General features: G+C 48.0%; 2 long non-coding RNA genes across 2 annotated transcripts; both read left to right on the forward strand.

Annotated features, from left to right (window-relative positions):
- The first annotated feature begins 6,861 nt into the window (after positions 1-6,861).
- Positions 6,862-22,913, forward strand: LOC308069087. The gene is made up of 2 exons (XR_013930283.1): positions 6,862-6,974; positions 22,807-22,913. It is a non-coding gene; the product is annotated as an uncharacterized lncRNA (long non-coding RNA).
- LOC308069082 lies at positions 9,451-18,295 on the forward strand. Its single transcript, XR_013930278.1, has 3 exons — positions 9,451-13,177; positions 16,684-16,871; positions 17,720-18,295. It is a non-coding gene; the product is annotated as an uncharacterized lncRNA (long non-coding RNA).
- Positions 22,914-23,120: the final 207 nt, after the last annotated feature.

The following is a 23,120-nucleotide window of genomic DNA, read 5'->3' on the forward strand; positions in this document are numbered from 1 at the left end:
AAAAGGCTGAGCAGATTTATTCTTGGCAAATTCAGGAGGTTCTAAGCAACCTGTCCTGAAGGATTTTGCCAAAGTTCTGATGCTTTCCAGTTCAGCTGATGTGCTAAAGGTGAAGTATTTTGCTGAAGTCTGCAGCTGAATCATTCATTATTTTTTTCTCCAGCATAACGAACAGTTAATGAAGGAGGTAGAAGACCTGAAAGAGGAGCTGTACGAACAAAGGTAAGTCCATCTGCTGCTTGTTACTGCAGAGTAACACTGCTCTTCCCGGTAGAGCCACAACACATCACAAGGGGCATGCACCACAGGTGGTGACTTGGGAGGTTGGATATTCAGCTTAAAAAACGTGACTGGATGTGATGTTTCTGTGATTCTAAGTGTTAAGACTAGCTGGATTGTAAATTTATGACATGTACTTGCCCAGACCCATAGTACATACAGTGATGCTGCTTTAATTTTGGTTTGTTTCAGCAAAAGTAATGAGGTAATTAATCAGAAGAATTTAGAGCTGTCAGAGAAGATTCACTGCCTGTCTTCCAAGATCTCAGCTAAGGATTTGCGTCTGGATGATTTGCATCAGAAACTGGAAATGGCTGAACGGAGGATCCAACAGGTGCCCATACTGCTTCCAGGCTGTGAGGGTAGATCACACTGACCGTTGTAAGACTTTGCTTCTGAGAGTGGGGGCAAGGCTTAACTCTTGTTCTGAAAGGAAGGCACAAAACCCCATCAAGGCATCCTCTTGGTCAAAGGCCTTCAGCGAGGCCTCTGAGGAACAGAAGGTCTGTTTGAAGGAGCTGGAGCAGGAGGCTGAAAGCTGTTGTGACGCTGGTCTGCAAAAAGAATGTTCTGCAATATGAGAGGGTGACTGAACATACAGCGCGTGACAATACGAAGACTTTTCCTGCTTTGTATCTGTTTGGCATTTTGGTTACGCAGCTGTCTCGTGGTCTCACTGAGAAGCCAGTTGAATAGGGGTGGTGTTTGTACCCACCCTTGCAGAAGGTGAATTGGACAATGGTAACTTGAAGGTCAGCTGGGGAAAGTTAAGAGAAGCAGCCAGTTAGGAAGGGACTTCAGGAAGCCAGCTGTTAGCAGTTCAGAGAGCAAGCCGGTGTGAACCTGAGCCTGTGAGGGAAGAAACTGCTCTTTTGTTTATTTTTGGGTTTGGTTTTTTTTTCCTCCCCAGTCAGTGGCTTAAGTTACCCTTGAAATAAAGGCAGCTGCTCCTCTTCTGGGAAAAGTACTGTGTGCCAGCTGACATGCTCCAGACATTGGCTTTAAATTCCTGACGTGTTTGACAACTTTTAAAATCACAAGCTTTTATACCATCTGATCTGGCTGTGTAATACAGACTCTGGAAATGCACAAAGTTTCTGAGCCCAGTTTTTTCTCCGCTGTCGTTTTCTTAGCACGGAGAGATGCATTTTGATCTGATTGGCTGTTATGTGGACCGTTGTGTCTGGGGTTTCAGAAATAATTTGTAAACTGATCTTTAATTGCAATATGTCATGACAGATTTCTTTTTCCAGTTGCCATCTTGTAAAAATCCTGCGTCAGGAAAATGCTGTTCAGAAGCACACTTGACGCTACTAGGGCAGGAAAGCTGATTGTTGGCATGAGCTGCTGCTGCCATTGGTGTCTTCATGCGAGGCAGACCCTTCCCATCTCAGCCACTTCAGCTTTCTTGGCTGTGAAACGCAGAAAGCCCAGCAAAATAGGACTCCGTGTGTGAAAGCAAATGGATCAAGCATGGCGTTCCAAGCTGAGCAGAATTACTAACTTTTTTTTGTTGTGTTATTAGAACCTCACAATGCATAATTTCCCGAGAAGTGTCTTGTTCCTAATTCTCTCTGTTTCCAACAAATCCAGCTGTTCAAGTAGTTTATTGAGTTGTTGGTTGTTTGTTTTTTTTTGATTTATTTCACAACTGATGGTGGAGGAAGGAGGAAGTTCTTGTGGTTAAGGCACATGACTGTTCTTTGCATCTTGAAGCGTTAAGCAAACAGAATGTCTGGACCGGAAGAAATGAAGGAAACATTTTTGACATGTACTGGTGAAGGTATTCCTCTTGTCCATCTGATGTTTCATGTTGAGGAGTGTTTGAACCAATAAGGGTGAGGTGACCTGTAGCTGGAAGAAGTAAGGGAATTCCTGACCTTCCTAGAAGCACCTAATATACGTTTTCCCTTGAGAGCACAAGTATCTGTCCTGCTAAAAAGAAACGGAGAAAATTCTGTTTGTTTCCCTCTGCAGTCTTCCACTTTATTGCTTTCCTTAAATGTCTTCACCATTACCGTATTCTTGCTGCTCGATTCACGAGAAAAGTGCTGAGCAGGTAGACGGGGAATGCCAAGAGAGAGATTTCTTGTTTCCTGTGAAGTGCCAAGAAGGAAGCGACTGAAGTAAGAGGGAACCCTTGCAGGTGGCATTGCAAAGAGCTGTGATACATTGGTGGGGTTGAATGTTGAAAACGATTATCTCGTTTGTTTTGTAGTGTTTTTAAATTATGGCTTAGCAGAGCTGGATGATGAAATAATTTGCCATGAAACGCTAGAGCACTGCTCTGGGTCTTCATGGCGCTCTGATGCTGTACAAGATAAATGAAGTTGTCCGGTTCACGGTGGGTAGAGGAGTGGTCAGAGGCTGTTCATCCTCCCACGAAGGCTGGATGAGAACTTGCATTGCTGTCCAGGAACAGGTTTTTGGCCCTTTTCCGTTTGGTTTCTTCTAGTCATGGGATTCATCGCTCCATGAGGGCCACTGGCACCTGCTCCCAGCCACGCTGAGTTTGGCCTGTTCGTAAATGTCCTCCTTCTAAACTTGTGGTTCATAGCGTGCCGCACATCTCACCAAGTTTTAGAGGGAGCGTTTGAGTTTGACTCAAAAACTAAAAAACAAAAAGTTTTCAGGTAGTTGCTGACCTGTTCTTTTCTATCTTAATCTGCATCCAGCAATCTCCATTTTCCCCAGATACATCCTGAAGGTAGCGCTTTTCAGAGCAGAGTGGCCACCATCTGGCTTTGCCCTCGCTCGCTTCTTGGTGCGTCCTTTGCCATTAATCTAGTGTGTGAACTTGAAGAGTTGGGTGACGTTACTGCCCCGTGTTCTCGGGTACAGCCTCGTTTTGATCCTTTTGTCCTGTTAATTCTCTTGATATTTGATGTGGAGCTTTAAGCAGTCAGCTCAAGAAAACACTCTTGGATCTCAGCGGTGTCTGCAGTCATCCTACTGAACAATATGATATTTAAGCACTGAGAAGCAAAAAATCCTGGTTTAGAACGTAAACTTTCAGCAGTGGGAAGAAAAGCTGAGTGGGATGAACGGACAGCATGTATTCGTGGAAAGATGTATTCTTGATTTAGTGGAAAAGAATGGGAAATCAACCCACATCATTGACATTAGCTTGTCGCAGAGGGAGTCTGCATCTATCCTTACCCAGAAAAGGATGTTTTCTCTGTGTGGTACTTTGGAGTGAAAGGTGCTATAAGGAGTATTATTGTGATAGTCAGTTCTTACTTAGTAGTGACTTGTTGCCGTGGGGAATAAAACTGGCTGACTTGACTGCTTTGCTTGTAGTCTACATCATATGTGAATGGAGAAAGTGCTGTTTCTTCCGCAAATATTAAGGAAACGGAAGGAGGTTGTTCTCAGTGTCCCTGTCCCCCCCGCCCCCTTTCTTATTTGCTACTGTTGATAACTTACTGGGACTCTGCTTTCGGCAGTGTTAGCGAGACCTAATTGAATGCACAGTTCTCGTTCATTGCTGTCTAGTGTTGTCTTGTGCTATCATCGGGTAGTTGTGATCAACACTGGGAGGCAGGTATCGGAGGTGTTTCCAGTTTGGGGACTGGGGATAAGCTGGCTTCCGTGCAGCTGCCGTTCTTATTTCTGAGTCACTGTTAGGTCAAAATGAAGCCTTGGCAGAATGGATAAAATGTGTTGATGTCTCAGCTGCTTTTGTTGAAACGGCAGATTTTTGTTTTGTTTGGAGAATCTGGTTATCACAGTTTGATAGGATTTATTTTGCTGTCCTTTTTAATTACTGCTTTTTTCCTCCCCTCCTCCTCTTCTGCTCCTTCCTTTTTCTCCTGTCTGCATGTGCCCATCAGACACGTTACCGGGAGCTGGCAGTAGCCCTGGATTCCAGCAATCTTAACGAACAAGCAGTTCGTTACACAGATAGAGGAACTGGTAAGAAACAATCCAACCAACCAGTCTGACATGGTCCTCGCTGCTCCTCCAAGCTCTTTGGGTGTCTGCAGAGTTATGGGTTCTCTCCTAGTGCCACAAGGAAGGCTGCTTACACAGCACTCTGTAGGGAACAAAATGAGCTGCACGGGAAACCTGTTCAGCGGCCTTAGACGTTGAGCCCCTTGTGAATGTATTGGCTCAACTGAGGAACAAGAAACGGAGTTTTGTTGTTTCCATTTAAGTGTGCTCTGCTGATCTCATCAGGCTTTCCCTGGATGATAAGCATCCTGATAAAACAGCTATTTCTGCGCCTGGTCCGAATCCTTGAAACACACAATTCTGGTGCTGGCTGCAGTGTGAAAAGCTGTTTCTGCAGGTGGTGCTGCTGGTCTAACGATATCGGCAGAGTGGGAGCAGTAGGCCTGAGAGGGTCTGGGGCTGGTTTCTGATCATATCCTCAGCTTCTCTTGGCACGCTGAGTGAACTGCTTTGTCCTGTGGCCTGCATGGATTCCCGCTGCAGCTTTTCAGCCTTCAGCTTTAACACTGCAAGAAATGCAGCCAAGTGGACTTGTTTCAGTCTGAAAAGAGCCTTTCTTGTGTGAAATGCTTTTCCCCATTTTGTTCCTCTGTAAAAGTACACTTTTTGCAGCAAAGTTCAGCATTTCCCGGTGTACGCCGTGACCCCCCCTTGTTGTTTTCCTTTGGGCTTTGGGTTATTTTTGTTCCATTCTGTTTCTTTTTGTGTTTTAGCTGGGCTGCAGAGGAACTTGGCATAGTGCATTGCCCACCCAAGGTTCTCCTTGTTTGCCTGCTTTTACGCCGGCCTGCAGCTGTGTAGGGCCTTTGCTGCATTGGTGGTCTTGCCTTTGCTTTTGCTGGTTATGTTGTGCATGGGCATTGCTAGAATCAAAACCTGTCACTCATCGCTCTTCCGTCTGTAGTCATCTTTCAAAATGCATTGAAGTAGTAGCAGTAGTAGTAAAGAAAGAGCTTGGACAATGCTCGTTCTTTGGGAAGGCAAAAAAGTCCTGCGTATGTAGTTAGTTACGAGGCATCTGTGAAGAAGCTGTCAGGGAGACAACAAGCAAATAGCAAACGCAGCAGCACAGTTGTGTGGCGGCCTGGGTAGGCAGCTGCCACCTTTGTCTCCTTCACCTCATATCTAAAGGTGCATTACCTACGGACAACAAATCTCCAAATACTTCACCGCTAAGATGGAAATGGGCTAGGACAGAATTACCCCTTCTCTTTGTGTCTGGCTTCAGCCCTCCCATACCACCTCCTGCAGAAGTCTGCCAACACCAGTGCAGCTCTGCGTGACTTAAGGCCAGCTCTTCAGTGGAATAAAGGTCTGAGGTCTCAGTTAAAGGAAAAGACTACGTTTTTGTTTGGGGTTATTGGTTGGTTGGTTTGTTTATTTATTTATTTATTGGTGTTTTTTTTTTAAAAACCCCAGCATTTCTGGCAATCATCCCAATACACCAGGATTACTGCCGTCAGTTGCACAGATGTGGGGATGCGAGTTTAACTGAAGTTGGTAGATGCTCAGATGTAGACATGGAGGGGTTTCAGCAGCGGTGTTGGAGAGCAACTGTGGCAATCTACTGAGCGATGAGAAAGATGCCTGGCATATGAAGTACATTAGTGAAGGCAGCTCCAGATCTCGTATTTTTAATAGCTAAGATGAACTTCCTAGTCCTCTACAGAAAGGACAGTGGAAATTCTGTTTGCGTGAATTGGGCATGTATCCTACTTTGTTGAAGTGAAAATGTGTTTCAGATGTGTGAGAGTATTTTCTCTTGACACTGGTGCATCACTTTTCTTCCACAGAAAGAGCAGAGCCAGGAGGCAGTGGATCAGCTGGAGAAGGTAAAGTGTGTCCTGGTTTTGGATAGGCAGAAAAATAGTATCTCTTCCTTGGCGGCGTAGAGAGTATTGTGGGCTGTGGCCCAGGCACGTGTGGTCTTGTCTTATGTTAGATTCAGTTTCATTTGTCGCGTAGGGTTGAATAACTTGACTTGATGAGTTAGGCCTGCCTGGCAGGTAGCGTTCTTATTTTGACACAAGCGAACGTTTAAATACTCAGGTATTAGAGGAGTGTGGTGGAGGCAGGAGAATACAAGTCCTTGCCAGTAGCTTGCTTCCAAGCACTACTGTTTTTATGCTAGCAGCGATGGTGCTGTGCTGTTACTGCCAATCTAGGATGGATAAATAGTGAAGGCGTTCAAATAACGCAAGGCTGAAGTATGTCTTTAAAAAGACTGCTGTCGTTTCGATGCTGCAAGTACTACCAATGTATCACTGCTTTTTTAGTTTGACACAAAACAAGGGTTACCCATCTACTTTTTTGTGCTAAGTAGGCATCATTTCTTTATACAGGAAAAGAAGGAGTTGGAAAAGAAATTTTCTGAAGAGCAAGCCGCGCTGAGGAAACAGCTACGGGTAAGGCAGAGCCTCCATTACAGTAACACTACCTGCCTTCTGCTGTTCTCTGGATTACTGACCATTCGTAGTCTTTACTCGGGAAGCCACGAGCGCGTTCCTTCAGGAAAACTGGCAGTCAGCCCGACTGTGCTTAACTGCACGAGCTCTTTACCTTTACTGAGTTAGCCTTTTGTGGCAACAGTGATGTTGCAGTTACAAGCAAAGAAGTTTTGTGCTGAGCCGATTTTCCTTTCCCAAAGGTTCGTATCCAGACTACTGGAATTGTAGCTTCTGAGAAGTCTGAGTTGCAGGCGGCACTTGCACGTACTCAGCAAGCTGCAGGGAAGAAATCAGGTAATTGACTGTGGGCACTCCAGCTCAAGCTGTTGGTCAAAGTGTGAATTTCAAGCCAGAGGCATGACAGTTGCTGGCAGCCAGGTCACAGCAGTGGCCGACTCCTCGGTGGGCAATAGTGGGCACCATCGCTGCCTCTGTCCCCCGAGCTGCCCCCAAGTGGGAGCATGTTGATCCCATGGCAGTTGAGGTTCTTTAGTGCATCGCTAAAGCCTTGTCAGCCCTGTTCAGCCCCGGTGACTACCCCAGGCTGTTCCTTTCTGACTTTCTTCTGATCCTTTTAAAACTTAGTTCCCTTTTCGCCACCCTCACTCCCACACAGCTATCGCATAAAGGTAGGTTTTACCCGAGCCCTTCATTCTGAACCAAGTTTGAGCAACAACTTCTATTAGAAAGAAAGATCCCAACCAACATATTGCCTATTCTGCAGAGGAAGTTTCGTCATCTCCCTCAAAGTGAGGATGGTAGTTACCGAGAGCTTTACTGCCCAGAGCTGCTAGTGAGCCACCTGTAGAGCCAGGGGCGGAACCAGGTCTGCTGACTTGCAAAGCTCTGTGCTGCCTTAAGAGCTTGTTGACAAAGTAGAAAGTGCTGTTTAGCAGTTCCAAAAAGCCCTTTGTGGTCCAGCCTCAACTCACTCTGTTCTGACTTGTTCAGGAGAAGCCGAGAGCCTTGCTGATCGTTTACGTTCATCCCGCCAGAAAGTAGTGGAGCTGGAACGTACTTTGTCCTTCGTCTCTATGCTGCAGGAACAGGCAGAGAAGGTAAGAGTCACCTCTGCTTATGCTTCACCAGCAGCTCTGCCTTTGGCTATTTGCTTGTCAGTACGCTAATGCAAAGTCTGTAGTCCCTGCTCGGAGAAGAGGCAGAAATGAACATTCTGAATTGTTAATTAACCTTGTAAAGCCCTGTGTTCTCCATGGTCAAGGCAAACTTCATTCAGGTTTCTGTGACCACTAATCATATGGTCCAGTTGCTGTCTTCAGATCCGGCACCTTACTTCATTAGTCTTGCCAGCTCCACGCAACAGAAGCGCCACCGAGACCTTGTCTCAGGAGGGTCTCCATCAGGCAGACACTTCAGTATTGATATTCATCCAGAAGTCTGCAGAAAGGACCTCACGTTCAGTTAGTAGCATCGCGTTTGAAAAGGCTGAGCAGATTTATTCCTGGCAAATTCAGGAGGTTCTAAGCAACCTGTCCTGAAGGATTTTGCCAAAGTTCTGATGCTTTCCAGTTCAGCTGATGTGCTAAAGGTGAAGTATTTTGCTGAAGTCTGCAGCTGAATCATTCATTTCTTTTTTCTCCAGCATAACAAACAGTTAATGAAGGAGGTAGAAGACCTGAAAGAGGAGCTGTACAAACAAAGGTAAGTCCATCTGCTGCTTGTTACTGCAGAGTAACACTGCTCTTCCCGGTAGAGCCACAACACATCACAAGGGGCATGCACCACAGGTGGTGACTTGGGAGGTTGGATATTCAGCTTAAAAAACGTGACTGGATGTGATGTTTCTGTGATTCTAAGTGTTAAGACTAGCTGGATTGTAAATTTATGACATGTACTTGCCCGGACCCATAGTACATACAGTGATGCTGCTTTAATTTTGGTTTGTTTCAGCAAAAGTAGTGAGGAAGTGAAGCAGGAGAATTTAGAGCTGTCAGAAGAGATTGTCTTCCTGTCTTCCAAGATCTCAGCTAAGGATTTGTGTATGGACGATTTGCATCAGAAACTGGAAATGGCTGAACGGAGGATCCAACAGGTGCCCATACTGCTTCCAGGCTGTGAGGGTAGATCACACTGACCGTTGTAAGACTGTGCTTCTGAGAGTGGGGGCAAGGCTTAACTCTTGTTCTGAAAGGAAGGCACAAAACCCCATCAAGGCATCCTCTTGGTCAAAGGCCTTCAGCGAGGCCTCTGAGGAACAGAAGGTCTGTTTGAAGGAGCTGGAGCAGGAGGCTGAAAGCTGTTGTGACGCTGGTCTGCAAAAAGAATGTTCTGCAATATGAGAGGGTGACTGAACATACAGCGCGTGACAATACGAAGACTTTTCCTGCTTTGTATCTGTTTGGCATTTTGGTTACGCAGCTGTCTCGTGGTCTCACTGAGAAGCCAGTTGAATAGGGGTGGTGTTTGTACCCACCCTTGCAGAAGGTGAATTGGACAATGGTAACTTGAAGGTCAGCTGGGGAAAGTTAAGAGAAGCAGCCAGTTAGGAAGGGACTTCAGGAAGCCAGCTGTTAGCAGTTCAGAGAGCAAGCCGGTGTGAACCTGAGCCTGTGAGGGAAGAAACTGCTCTTTTGTTTGTTTTTGGGTCTGGTTTTTTTTTCCTCCCCAGTCAGTGGCTTAAGTTACCCTTGAAATAAAGGCAGCTGCTCCTCTTCTGGGAAAAGTACTGTGTGCCAGCTGACATGCTCCAGACATTGGCTTTAAATTCCTGATGTGTTTGACAACTTTTAAAATCACAGGTTTTTATACCATCTGATCTGGCTGTGTAATACAGACTCTGGAAATGCACAGAGTTTCTGAGCCAGATTTTTAGATTAAGAAAATAGGTTTTAATCAAACAAATAGTAAATATAAAATTGGTAGGGAGGAGCTGTCTAGCTCAGCCTGTTTTACAGGGCTAAAATCTAAGCTTTTTGATTTTAATCTCCTTCCCCCCTCCTCTTTTTTTTTTTTTTTTTTTTTTTTTTAATTGAACATCACCGTGAGTTGGAGCACTTTAAGGTTGCAACATGGATCATGTGGCAGGTTGCTATCAGGGGAAAGGCTATGCAGAAGTGGCGTGTTAACATTTTGCCGTGACTTTTTGATTTTTCTTGGCAGTTGTCAAATCAGGCAGGGAGTCTGGATGCAAAGCAGCAGTTGCAGGTGGCACTGGAGGAGAAGGGCAGGCCTGGAAACCCGGGTTGCTCAGGACTTGTACGAAATGACATCCAGATCTTCATGTCTGTAAAGAAACTTGTGTGGCAGAAGAATGCAGCCTGAGCTTTGCGTTAACACTGGTTTCTTCAGGCTTTATCCCTGAAGCAGTCACTGCCAAATGTATTTAGCCAATATGATTTTCTTTGTGTTTTGTTTTGTTTTGAACAGCTCTCAGGGTCAGTTCCCCGGCTCCAGGCAGAAAGACATCAGTATGCAGAGAAACGGAAGGAGGTGCGGAGAATGTGGCAGCAGTAGGTGCAGCAGTTCTCTGAGCAGGTAACACCAGGGGCAGCGTCACAGCTGCTCTAGACAAACACAGGCAGGAGTGAATGCACCATGAACGTTGTTTTAACTTTTATGGTGTGGCCTTGCAGGTCCATGCAATGGCAGACGAGGAGGAGGAGCACATTGCCTGAGGAGACGATGACGTGGACTCCCGAGTTCAACCAGAAGACCTTTTATTAGTCCAGAACCCACGCTTATAATATCCTCGTTTGCTGTTCACGCGCCCCATACTAAATTATCATTGGTTAATCAATACTGTTCACACACGTCTTGGCTACATATAATTGGTTAATTACTAAGCTGCAAATGCACTGAACTTCTTGCCTTTTTTTCTCTCTTCTTTCTTATCTCTGTGGGTTTCATGTTCTCAGCCAGCCGCCGAGATGTGGCATCGCGCATCCGCCCTGGCCTTGCTTCATATCCCGTCTTCCTTCCGGGCGTTCAGCCAACCTTATCGTACTTTCTCTCTTCTTTAGCCTTCAAGGCCCTTCACAGGCATTGTGGCCTCCAGCACTGGCCATAAAGCTCTCTACACTTCCCCCGTCTTTATTTTGAGCAGAAACAACATTAGAGGTTAAACTACTTTTGAATCATGGGTCTTGTACAGTTCAGCATACAGGGAATAATGGTCAGTATAACTACAATTAGCAATAACAATATTCCTCCGCGTGTTGTAAACTCCTGCAACCGTCTGGTGGTTCCCCGAGACTTGAAAAGATTCCGCAACCCATCTCCCAAAAGTTCATGCCGTAAGCCCTGTGACATGTCCTTCAATTTTTGTAACTGACTGTGAATCGACGCGGAACGGCCCGGAAGGTTCATACAACACATTCCTTAGCGCTGTGCACTATAGGCTACTGCAGAGGAACGAAGCTGGGTTAATGAGCATTGATAACAGACAGCTGTGGGCTGGCTTCAGGGGCGGTGGGTTGGCTGGTGTAGACAAGGTGCAGCTGTGGCTGGTTCTGTGAAGCAGTTGGGCAGCCGAGGAAGAAGCAGAGAGGGTGAGCGTGCCCTGGATGAGGCGAGACTAGAAGGCAGCAGAGGGACTGCCCTGGAGAGTGTGATGGTAAAAGACCTGGTTGCAGCTGGCTCCTTTGGAGAGTGCTGCGACAGGCTACTCTCTGCTGGTCACTTGCCTTCCACAGGTGAGATCACATCCCTCCTTTCTTTGTGTCTCATGCTGGTTTCTTCTCGTGCTCCCTCAAAGTTATTTGACTCTTTGCTGCAGGTTCTCAGCTGCACATTACCAATGTCAAAACAACCCACTGTCTCTGTTCTCTACAATTCACCCCTGTTTGTGGTTTTTGGTTTTGTTTCTTTGTTGGTTTTTATTTTGTAAAAGGTTGTAAAAGTAGAAACAGGAATAGGCTGTGGTGAGTTCAGTTTGTATCTGTATCTCTAATCTGTAGCTAGTGAAAAAAAAATGCGTGGTGGTAAAGCAAAAAAGCTTTGGGAACAGCCTTTGTTGCTCTGCCGTTTCCATTCTCTGTACTACACGTGACCTTAGAAAATAACACTCCTTTGCAACAAATAACCCACAGAGATACCCTCTCTTTAAAAACCAAGCAGCAACTTTACCTCAAAAGAGCTGCTAATAAGCAGCTGCCACAGTAGGTCATAAGAAACCACAGTTAAAGCAGTTGCGCTACCTTGTAAGCGGCACCCGTCTCTTTCCAGGCCCTTCGCTTGCCTGGGAAACACCTCTGCTTCTTGAACACAAACGTTTAACCCACTTGCTTCAGACAGGAAATAAATAAACCCTTGATCAGGATGGAAGAAACAAGGAAACCGTTTCATCCGGGGCTAAACCGGGCAGGTCATACAAGCCACAATCTCCATTTTAATTCTCACATGAGCAAGGCCTTCTGGTAGCATGATGTGTCATAGCATCACGACGGTTAAAACCGTTCATTCCCAGTTTACAGGTAATTGCCTCAGCAACACCTGGGGTAAAGTTAAAATCCTCCTATCCGAGCTCCTAGTAAAACCTGGGTTTGCTTTACCAAATAAAGTGGAAAGAGTTCTCTCTTAACGGGTCCCATAAATCAAGACAACGCTGTAATCAACGTTGCACAGCGCCACGATAAAAACGGTGGCGTAAGAGGACGGCTTTTAGCTCTAAGCCCTAGACCGCTGGGTTTTTTTGAAACAAAAATAATTGAGGCATCACAGCGGCCACTGAGCTCGCCAAGGACGTACTCGGACAATAATTGTGCAGTTTCCTGGTCTAGAGCAAGGTCTTTCTGTTTCAGCTCTTCGATTTCATACTGCAGGGCTTCTTGGCTCGTTCCGTTAGGCTGGCAGGACGCGGGACGGGGCATCTGTAGAGCACAGGAGACATTTCACGCTACCTCAGCCCAGGGGAAGATGCTGCGGTGCTGGGGGGCGCTAATCAGAAATGGAGAAAAGAGGAGGAAAAAAAGGAAAGGAAAAAACACCGTGTCTCCTGGGCAGGGAGGGGGGAAGCTCAGGTAAAAGACTGATGGGTTTCTGTAACGTTGCCCCGCCCCCCATCATATTCTACGGCGTTTTGTAGATTTACAGCGTCAGGTGACAATAAGACCGTAACCCCCACAATTTCGGTGTTCAGAGGCGCTGCCAGGACGAGGCAGCGCCGGGGGGCGAGGCCGGCAGCTCCCCCCCAAGAAAACACACCCCGTGCCGTGCCGGGCCCTGCCGTGCCGGGCCCTGCCGTGCCGGGCCATAGACGGCGGCCGGGGCAGCCCTGGAGCAGGGCCCGCTCCCCCCAGCCCGCGCAGGGCCTCACCGCGGACCTGCAGCCGGCCGCGCCGCTCCGCCGGCCGCCACCGGAGGCCCTGGCAGAGCAGGGGGGCGCCGCGTCAGGGGCCGGGCCGCGCCGCCTCAGCGCAGGCACGGCCCGCGGCGGGGGCGGGGCAGCGGGGGGTACCGAAATCTCGGAATGAAAAACTTCCCGACACCGATGTGAGGGAGAGAAGCAGACACTTCTTTATGGACGGCCGGGTGCGTGAGTGAGCCCTCTCCCGATCAACGCACACCGAGCTTCGACACCGTACACCTCATCCAGGACTGAGTCATGCATCTGCAGTAAGTATTCATGCATGAACATACTATTTCCCCAAAATCATTAACAGACTCTCGCTTCGTATTGTTTCAAAGAACGTCTTCAGAATTTCTTAGTGATTAAGTATTCTTTATTGTCGGCGCCGGGCGTACGGGGGTTCCTTCCACCAATCGTACACACCCAGAGGGGCAGACCATCTTATATTTATATAATGAAACAATTAATATTCTTTTAACGCCTATACATATTCATTACCTGAACCCGCCTACCCTCGCTTCGTATGCTAATTAGCTTATCAGTCTTTCACGCTTGCGCAGATTCTTCCAAAAATTGTGGGCCGGGGTCTTTAGAATGTGGGCAGTGGTCTATGGGAGGAAGGCTGTAGGTCTTCCTCATGGTGTACTTTTCACCTTTTGCTCATTATGTGATGGTCTTGCACATTTGCAGTGTCCTTATCAGTCTGAGGTAATTTCTGCCCTTGCTGGCCATCTGCTTTTCTTGCTTAATTATTTCTTTTACCCTTATCTGTCCTCTCCTGCTGAAGTGTCCCGCTAAAGTTTTAACACAGAAGGTCAGCAGATAGGCGGATGTCTAACAAAGGATAACAGGACAGACACCACAGGTAGATGAGTAACATGTGGCGGTACATGATATCTACAATTGTTACAGTGGCTAACAAACATAATGTTTATTCTTTAATTCTATTCTAAAGTTCATTCACACTACATCACTTTGAAGCATATGCTTTGCTGTGTTTCAAAAGTGATGAGTTGGCAGACTTGTAGAAATCTTTCCCAGGGTTTTTACAATACCCCTTGTAGTTTTACTCAGGGACATCCAGCTGTCCCATTATCTCCTTGGTAGGGCAGCTTGCTTTGCAGATAAGGAGGACAGCTCTCCTTGCAGAGATTTGCAACTTCCTTGTCAGAACAGTCTATATGATCTTTCAGACATTTTAACCCCTTTGTCGCTATACAATTACAAGCTTGTTTATGCATTAAAATGAATATTGGTTTATGAATACAAACTTGACCATGTTATTTACAGCTTATTCACATCAGTATGCTAATCAGCTTCTCAGTCCTTCGCGCCTGCGCAAATCCTTCCAAGAATTGTGGGCAGGGGTCTGCGGGACGTGGGCAGTGGTCTCTGGGAGGAAGGCCGTAGGTCTTCCTCACGGGGTACTTTTCACCTTTTGCCTGGTGTGTGATGGTCTTGCAAGTCTGCAGTGTTCTCATCGGCCCGAGCTAATGGATGTCCCTGTCGACCATCTGGTCCTTCGGCTTGTTTCTTTTACTCGCTCCCTCTAGATAACTTATAAACAGGCCCCTTGTCAGAGAAAGTTAGAGAAACGGACTCCTTCTTTCGCTAGCTCTTTCATTAATTATTTCTTTCAAACTATGGTTCCATGACCTGATTACTAGACCGACATTCTTTGCGTAAATATATTTACCCGTAACTGATTGTCCCCATTCCATACCATTTCTTTATATCAATATTATTAGAGTTCACGATTTCTTGGCAGGTAGCTACGAGTTGTTTCATTCGGTTGCTCTCAGTCCTTGGCCTTGGTACAGGGCTGTACGGAGGATTCCATAGCAGCTTTTGTTGTGCAACTGCTAGTTCCACTGAAATATATTTCTTATTCCTCTATAGTTCTGTGGAAATGATTTTATAAAATCAAATAAGGTTAGTTAAATCTAACCGTTAGCAAATCTGTAACGCGGGGACCCGGCTCCTACCGCCCGGGCCCGGGCCGCGGCGGGGCGGGCGCGCTGCGACCCGCGCTCGGCGGGACCCGCTCGGCCAGGGCTGCCGCCGCCCGCCGGGCCGGTCGGGTGCGCGCGGGGCCGGCCGGGAGCGGCAGGCGCGGGCGCGCCGCGGGGCACGCTGGGAAGTGGAGTTTCCCAGCGACAGGGCCCACTGTGCCGTCAGCGCTGGGGAACAAACTGTCTCCTGTGAAGCTGCAGGTGAGGTTTGGGTGGGGCACGACGGGCCAGTCAGGTGTCACCCGAGCAGCGGGCAGTGCCGGCTGTCACCCGAGCAGCGGGCGGTGCGGGCTCTCAACACGGGGAGCAGGCACTGCAAGGTGGCACCGGCTCCTCCAGTCCCTGCAGTAAAAGCAGAGCTACCGGGCCCGGCAACCTCGAGGCGATGGAGCCCGGCCGCGAGCCCGAGGCGGTGGAGCCCGGCCACGAGCCGCAGCCCGGCGCCGTGCCGGAGCCGGTGGAGCCCGGCCATGAGGCGGGGCCCGGCGATGGGCCGGGCACGTCGCGGCACGGCGATGGGCCGGGCCTCCAGGACGGCAGCGCAGGCTGGGCGGGCCCTGGCTGCTGCCGCCGGTGGTGGGCGAAGCCAAGGCGGCGCAGGCGCGGGGCGGCCGTGGCGGACGGCAGCAGGCGGAGCGGGCTGGCGGCGGGCAGGGAGAAGGTGAGGGGCGGCGGGGGCCGGGGCGGGCCGGGCCGGCGGTGCCGTGGGTCCGCCGGGTTCGGTTTGGCGGTTTTCCCTCCCCCTGGCCTCCCCCACACCCTTTTTTGGGGGTTTTTGGTCTCATGTTACTTATTTCCCCGGCCGCGGCGTCGGCGGCGTATGTGAAAGTCCTGGGGAGGGGAAAGTGTCCTGGAGCGGTTCGGGCTTCCATTTTGGAATTCTGCCAATAACGGGTCCTTCTTTCCCCACCTGGAGGCCGAGGCGCGGCGCGGCCCGGCGCGGCCCGGCCCGGCGGGGGGCCGGAGGGCGGGCTGCGGGCTGGGGAAGCGGGCGGTTGACCGAACTGCCTGGGGCTCGCTTGCCTGGGGGCTTCACCCTGCTGGAGCACAAACGATTCGGCTCGGAAGACCTCGCCGAATTCAAGCGAACGGCTTATCCGACTAGCTTTTCCGGGGTGAAGTGGGTGTGATTGAAAAATGAGTTGTAGGTTGCTTCTCCCCTTAGTTCACAGTGACTACGCTGCTTGTATTAACATGGCATTTGTCTGTAAGGACTGCAATTTTCCTTCTCAAAGTCTTTCACGGAGTGGGAGATCTTACTGTCAGGTGCTGATGTTTCACTTAACATTCAGATTTCATTGCCCTTTACTCGTTTTTCCTCAATGCTCTTAGTTAGAACCCTAAAAAAACCCCACCCCAAGATACTTCTTTTCATCTCCTTTTAGTTGCAGGATGGAGTGTCAAGTCGTTTCCCAGCAACTCTTAGCTGTGTACAAAAGTTGAACGTTTGCAGCTCTGAGCCTCTTGTCGTAAACGCATCACATTAGATCTTACTTTAGCCTTTTTTTTGGACGTGTTTTGATTTTTATTTTTCTTGCCCCCCGGGCGACAAACTCATTGAAGAGCGTTTCTCTTGTCCTTACACTTGGTCTTTTTACCCAGTGGAGCTGGGGCTGGGGGGTTGACATCATTCTCACAGAAGGCATGTTCTGTTTGGATTTCAGATTATTATTATTTTTCACAGCTGAAGGAGTATCAGCAGAAGAAGAGCCCTGGAGCAGCTGCAGCAAGTAAGGAAAACCGCAAAACTAACGGAGACGGTCGACCTGAGACTCCCCCGGGCGATGACCAGCAGCCTCCAGAGAACGTGAGTGCCTCGGTCTTTGTCCCAGCTCACTTGCTACCTCCTTGTTCTTTGGTTTTCTGAACAACGTGACTAGAGCCGGGAAATGGTTATGCGGGTGTAATAGATGACTGGCGCAGCTGCCTGTATCACCAGCACGCGAAGCGTGCCACAATAGTTAGCAGCTACCGCTGCTGGAAGGTGCACACTAGAGCTCAGGGTACGTGCCAAAGCCGCGTCTGATCGTGCGGTGCTGTCACGCAGCCCTGGGTGTGCCCAGAGCTGCTGCTTTGAGCTGCGTGCTCCTGGCCAGCCGGAGGATGCCGGTTTCTTTGGCTACCTTCGATTGACACTTTCTCTCTGTCCTTTTCTGAGCCGTTTCCCCTTTTCTTTCACCTCCTTCAGATTCTGAACATTCTGAAGGTGCCGGTGTCAGACCTGAAGCGCTCCAATGGGGTAGCCATACCCTCATTGGACAGGAGGAAGGGGAGGCAGTGCTCGTGTCCCTCGCAGTGACTCGCTCTCCCTACTGCATGCTTCAGGTTCTGTTTACGCTGGCCTCGATTTCTTGGGTGGAGCCTTGTCCTGACATAGCCCCTCTCAGTTGCTTGAGTTTTGTTGCTGTTTTTATTATCATGGAGCTAGTTGATACCATGCGTTGCCATTGCTCGTAAAGTGCTTGCGCCCTTCTGGTTTGTGTCGAACTGAACGTGTGAAAAAGTGAACCTTGTCGGAACCTCTTCCGCGAGACAGCTGAGCTTTGAGGAAAGGAGGAGTGTGGGGCGAGGCGATAAACTAACTGAACTGCTGAGGGCAAGCGCAGCAGGGAGAGGTAGTGTTTTCTTGGTCTGTATTTCTCCCGCTGTGCGTGTCGTTGCTGTAGTCCCTAGGGCCTTGTTTCTGAAGGGCATGACTCTGCTGATCTGCAGGCAAGCAGCTGCCCTGAGGAAGCTGTCTAGTTATTCCTGCCAACCCATTTTACAACAGGCGATGAAACTTGCGCCGGGGATGTACAGTCTGGCAAGTTCCAGTACTGGGTTTAAATAGGTTTAGGCAGGAAGTCGGATCCTTTGAGTCAAGCGTTTACAGGCTTTAGCGTCTTCACGTTGCCAGGCTTCTGAAGAGGAAAGGGCAGGAACTATGCCGATAAGCAATAGAAACGTGTTCAGGCACAAACATAAAACCCCAGCCTTTTTAAAACAATTCTTTTCAGGCAGTTTATTTAAATGGAAGGCTTGCTCAAATTGTGATAGAAGCTCAGGGAAGTCAAATTTGGTAGCCCAGAATTGTCTTCCGCTGTTGCTGTGGCAAAGCTCTGATTTTCGTTTCACTTGCATCATTTTGGTAGCTTATTTTCCTACCATTGTTTCAGTTCAGTTGTCATAAAGTAACTCCTGTTTCCTACATATCCGTGCGTCTCTTATCAATAAGCGTAACTATAGTAATCACCAGGGGTACCGGATAGATGCAGTGAAACCTGCAAGACGGAATGGAGTTCACTCTGATTTGCCTTTGTATTCCTTTTGTCCTATTAATTCTCTTGATATTTGATGTGGAGCTTTAAGCAGTCAGCTCAAGAAAACACTCTTGGATCCCAGCGGTGTCTGCAGTCATCCTACTGAACAATACGATATTTAAGCATTGAGAAGCAAAAAATCCTGGTTTAGAACGTAAACTTTCAGCAGTGGGAAGAAAAGCTGAGTGGGATGAACGGACAGCATGTATTCGTGGAAAGATGTATTCTTGATTTAGTGGAAAAGAATGGGAAATCAACCCACATCATTGACATTAGCTTGTCGCAGAGGGAGTCTGCATCTATCCTTACCCAGAAAAGGATGTTTTCTCTGTGTGGTACTTTGGAGTGAAAGGTGCTATAAGGAGTATTATTGTGATAGTCAGTTCTTACTTAGTAGTGACTTGTTGCCGTGGGGAATAAAACTGGCTGACTTGACTGCTTTGCTTGTAGTCTACATCATATGTGAATGGAGAAAGTGCTGTTTCTTCCGCAAATATTAAGGAAATGGAAGGAGGTTGTTCTCAGTGTCGTCGTCGTCCCCGTCCCCCCGCCCCCTTTCTTATTTGCTACTGTTGATAACTTACTGGGACTCTGCTTTCGGCAGTGTTAGCGAGACCTAATTGAATGCACAGTTCTCGTTCACTGCTGTCTAGTGTTGTCTTGTGCTATCATCGGGTAGTTGTGATCAACACTGGGAGGCAGGTATCGGAGGTGTTTCCAGTTTGGGGACTGGGGATAAGCTGGCTTCCGTGCAGCTGCCGTTCTTATTTCTGAGTCACTGTTAGGTCAAAATGAAGCCTTGGCAGAATGGATAAAATGTGTTGATGTCTCAGCTGCTTTTGTGGAAACGGCAGATTTTTGTTTTGTTTGGAGAATCTGGTTATCACAGTTTGATAGGATTTATTTTGCTGTCCTTTTTAATTACTGCTTTTTTCCTCCCCTCCTCCTCTTCTGCTCCTTCCTTTTTCTCCTGTCTGCATGTGCCCATCAGACACGTTACCGGGAGCTGGCAGTAGCCCTGGATTCCAGCAATCTTAACGAACAAGCAGTTCGTTACACAGATAGAGGAGTTGGTAAGAAACAATCCAACCAACCAGTCTGACATGGTCCTCGCTGCTCCTCCAAGCTCTTTGGGTGTCTGCAGAGTTATGGGTTCTCTCCTAGTGCCACAAGGAAGGCTGCTTACACAGCACTCTGTAGGGAAGAAAATGAGCTGCACGGGAAACCTGTTCAGCGGCCTTAGACGTTGAGCCCCTTGTGAATGTATTGGCTCAACTGAGGAACAAGAAACGGAGTTTTGTTGTTTCCATTTAAGTGTGCTCTGCTGATCTCATCAGGCTTTCCCTGGATGATAAGCATCCTGATAAAACAGCTATTTCTGCGCCTGGTCCGAATCCTTGAAACACACAATTCTGGTGCTGGCAGCAGTGTGAAAAGCTGTTTCTGCAGGTGGTGCTGCTGGTCTAACGATATCGGCAGAGTGGGAGCAGTAGGCCTGAGAGGGTCTGGGGCTGGTTTCTGATCATATCCTCAGCTTCTCTTGGCACGCTGAGTGAACTGCTTTGTCCTGTGGCCTGCATGGATTCCCGCTGCAGCTTTTCAGCCTTCAGCTTTAACACTGCAAGAAATGCAGCCAAGTGGACTTGTTTCAGTCTGAAAAGAGCCTTTCTTGTGTGAAATGCTTTTCCCCATTTTGTTCCTCTGTAAAAGTACACTTTTTGCAGCAAAGTTCAGCATTTCCCGGTGTACGCCGTGACCCCCCCCTTGTTGTTTTCCTTTGGGCTTTGGGTTATTTTTGTTCCATTCTGTTTCTTTTTGTGTTTTAGCTGGGCTGCAGAGGAACTTGGCATAGTGCATTGCCCACCCAAGATTCTCCTTGTTTGCCTGCTTTTACGCCGGCCTGCAGCTGTGTAGGGCCTTTGCTGCATTGGTGGTCTTGCCTTTGCTTTTGCTGGTTATGTTGTGCATGGGCATTGCTAGAATCAAAACCTGTCACTCATCGCTCTTCCGTCTGTAGTCATCTTTCAAAATGCATTGAAGTAGTAGCAGTAGTAGTAAAGAAAGAGCTTGGACAATGCTCGTTCTTTGGGAAGGCAAAAAAGTCCTGCGTATGTAGTTAGTTGCGAGGCATCTGTGAAGAAGCTGTCAGGGAGACAACAAGCAAATAGCAAACGCAGCAGCACAGTTGTGTGGCGGCCTGGGTAGGCAGCTGCCACCTTTGTCTCCTTCACCTCATATCTAAAGGTGCATTACCTACGGACAACAGATCTCCAAATACTTCACCGCTAAGATGGAAATGGGCTAGGACAGAATTACCCCTTCTCTTTGTGTCTGGCTTCAGCCCTCCCATACCACCTCCTGCAGAAGTCTGCCAACACCAGTGCGGCTCTGCGTGACTTAAGGCCAGCTCTTCAGTGGAATAAAGGTCTGAGGTCTCAGTTAAAGGAAAAGACTACGTTTTTGTTTGGGGTTATTGGTTGGTTGGTTTGTTTATTTATTTATTTATTGGTGTTTTTAAAAAAACCCCAGCATTTCTGCCGATCATCCCAATACACCAGGATTACTGCCGTCAGTTGCACAGATGTGGGGATGCGAGTTTAACTGAAGTTGGTAGATGCTCAGATGTAGACATGGAGGGGTTTCAGCAGCGGTGTTGGAGAACAACTGTGGCAATCTACTGAGCGATGAAAAAGATGCCTGGCATATGAAGTACATTAGTGAAGGCAGCTCCAGATCTCGTATTTTTAATAGCTAAGATGAACTTCCTAGTCCTCTACAGAAAGGACAGTGGAAATTCTGTTTGCGTGAATTGGGCATGTATCCTACTTTGTTGAAGTGAAAATGTGTTTCAGATGTATGAGAGTATTTTCTCTTGACACTGGTGCATCACTTTTCTTCCACAGAAAGAGCAGAGCCAGGAGGCAGTGGATCAGCTGGAGAAGGTAAAGTGTGTCCTGGTTTTGGATAGGCAGAAAAATAGTATCTCTTCCTTGGCGGCGTAGAGAGTATTGTGGGCTGTGGCCCAGGCACGTGTGGTCTTGTCTTATGTTAGATTCAGTTTCATTTGTCGCGTAGGGTTGAATAACTTGACTTGATGAGTTAGGCCTGCCTGGCAGGTAGCGTTCTTATTTTGACACAAGCGAACGTTTAAATACTCAGGTATTAGAGGAGTGTGGTGGAGGCAGGAGAATACAAGTCCTTGCCAGTAGCTTGCTTCCAAGCACTACTGTTTTTATGCTAGCAGCGATGGTGCTGTGCTGTTACTGCCAATCTAGGATGGATAAATAGTGAAGGCGTTCAAATAACGCAAGGCTGAAGTATGTCTTTAAAAAGACTGCTGTCGTTTCGATGCTGCAAGTACTACCAATGTATCACTGCTTTTTTAGTTTGACACAAAACAAGGGTTACCCATCTACTTTTTTGTGCTAAGTAGGCATCATTTCTTTATACAGGAAAAGAAGGAGTTGGAAAAGAAATTTTCTGAAGAGCAAGCCGCGCTGAGGAAACAGCTACGGGTAAGGCAGAGCCTCCATTACAGTAACACTACCTGCCTTCTGCTGTTCTCTGGATTACTGACCATTCGTAGTCTTTACTCGGGAAGCCACGAGCGCGTTCCTTCAGGAAAACTGGCAGTCAGCCCGACTGTGCTTAACTGCACGAGCTCTTTACCTTTACTGAGTTAGCCTTTTGTGGCAACAGTGATGTTGCAGTTACAAGCAAAGAAGTTTTGTGCTGAGCCGATTTTCCTTTCCCAAAGGTTCGTATCCAGACTACTGGAATTGTAGCTTCTGAGAAGTCTAAGTTGCAGGCGGCACTTGCACGTACTCAGCAAGCTGCAGGGAAGAAATCAGGTAATTGACTGTGGGCACTCCAGCTCAAGCTGTTGGTCAAAGTGTGAATTTCAAGCCAGAGGCATGACAGTTGCTGGCAGCCAGGTCACAGCAGTGGCCGACTCCTCGGTGGGCAATAGTGGGCACCATCGCTGCCTCTGTCCCCCGAGCTGCCCCCAAGTGGGAGCATGTTGATCCCATGGCAGTTGAGGTTCTTTAGTGTATTGCTAGAGCCTTGTCAGCCCTGTTCAGCCCCGGTGACTACCCCAGGCTGCTCCTTTCTGACTTTCTTCTGATCCTTTTAAAACTTAGTTCCCTTTTCGCCACCCTCACTCCCACACAGCTATCGCGTAAAGGTAGGTTTTACCCGAGCCCTTCATTCTGAACCAAGTTTGAGCAACAACTTCTATTAGAAAGAAAGATCCCAACCAACATATTGCCTATTCTGCAGAGGAAGTTTCATCATCTCCCTCAAAGTGAGGATGGTAGTTACCGAGAGCTTTACTGCCCAGAGCTGCTAGTGAGCCACCTGTAGAGCCAGGGGCGGAACCAGGTCTGCTGACTTGCAAAGCTCTGTGCTGCCTTAAGAGCTTGTTGACAAAGTAGAAAGTGCTGTTTAGCAGTTCCAAAAAGCCCTTTGTGATCCAGCCTCAACTCACTCTGTTCTGACTTGTTCAGGAGAAGCCGAGAGCCTTGCTGATCGTTTACGTTCATCCCGCCAGAGGGTAGTGGAGCTGGAACGTACTTTGGCCTCCGTCTCCCTGCAGCAGAAACAGGCAGAGAAGGTAAGAGTCACCTCTGCTTATGCTTCACCAGCAGCTCTGCCTTTGGCTATTTGCTTGTCAGTACACTAATGCAAAGTCTGTAGTCCCTGCTCACAGAAGAGGCAGAAATTAACATTCTGAATTGTTAATTAACCTTGTAAAGCCCTGTGTTCTCCATGGTCAAGGCAAACTTCATTCAGGTTTCTGTGACCACTAATCATATGGTCC

This window comes from Falco punctatus (genome assembly GCF_963210335.1).
Source record: "Falco punctatus genome assembly, chromosome: 9".
NCBI lineage: Eukaryota > Metazoa > Chordata > Aves > Falconiformes > Falconidae > Falco > Falco punctatus.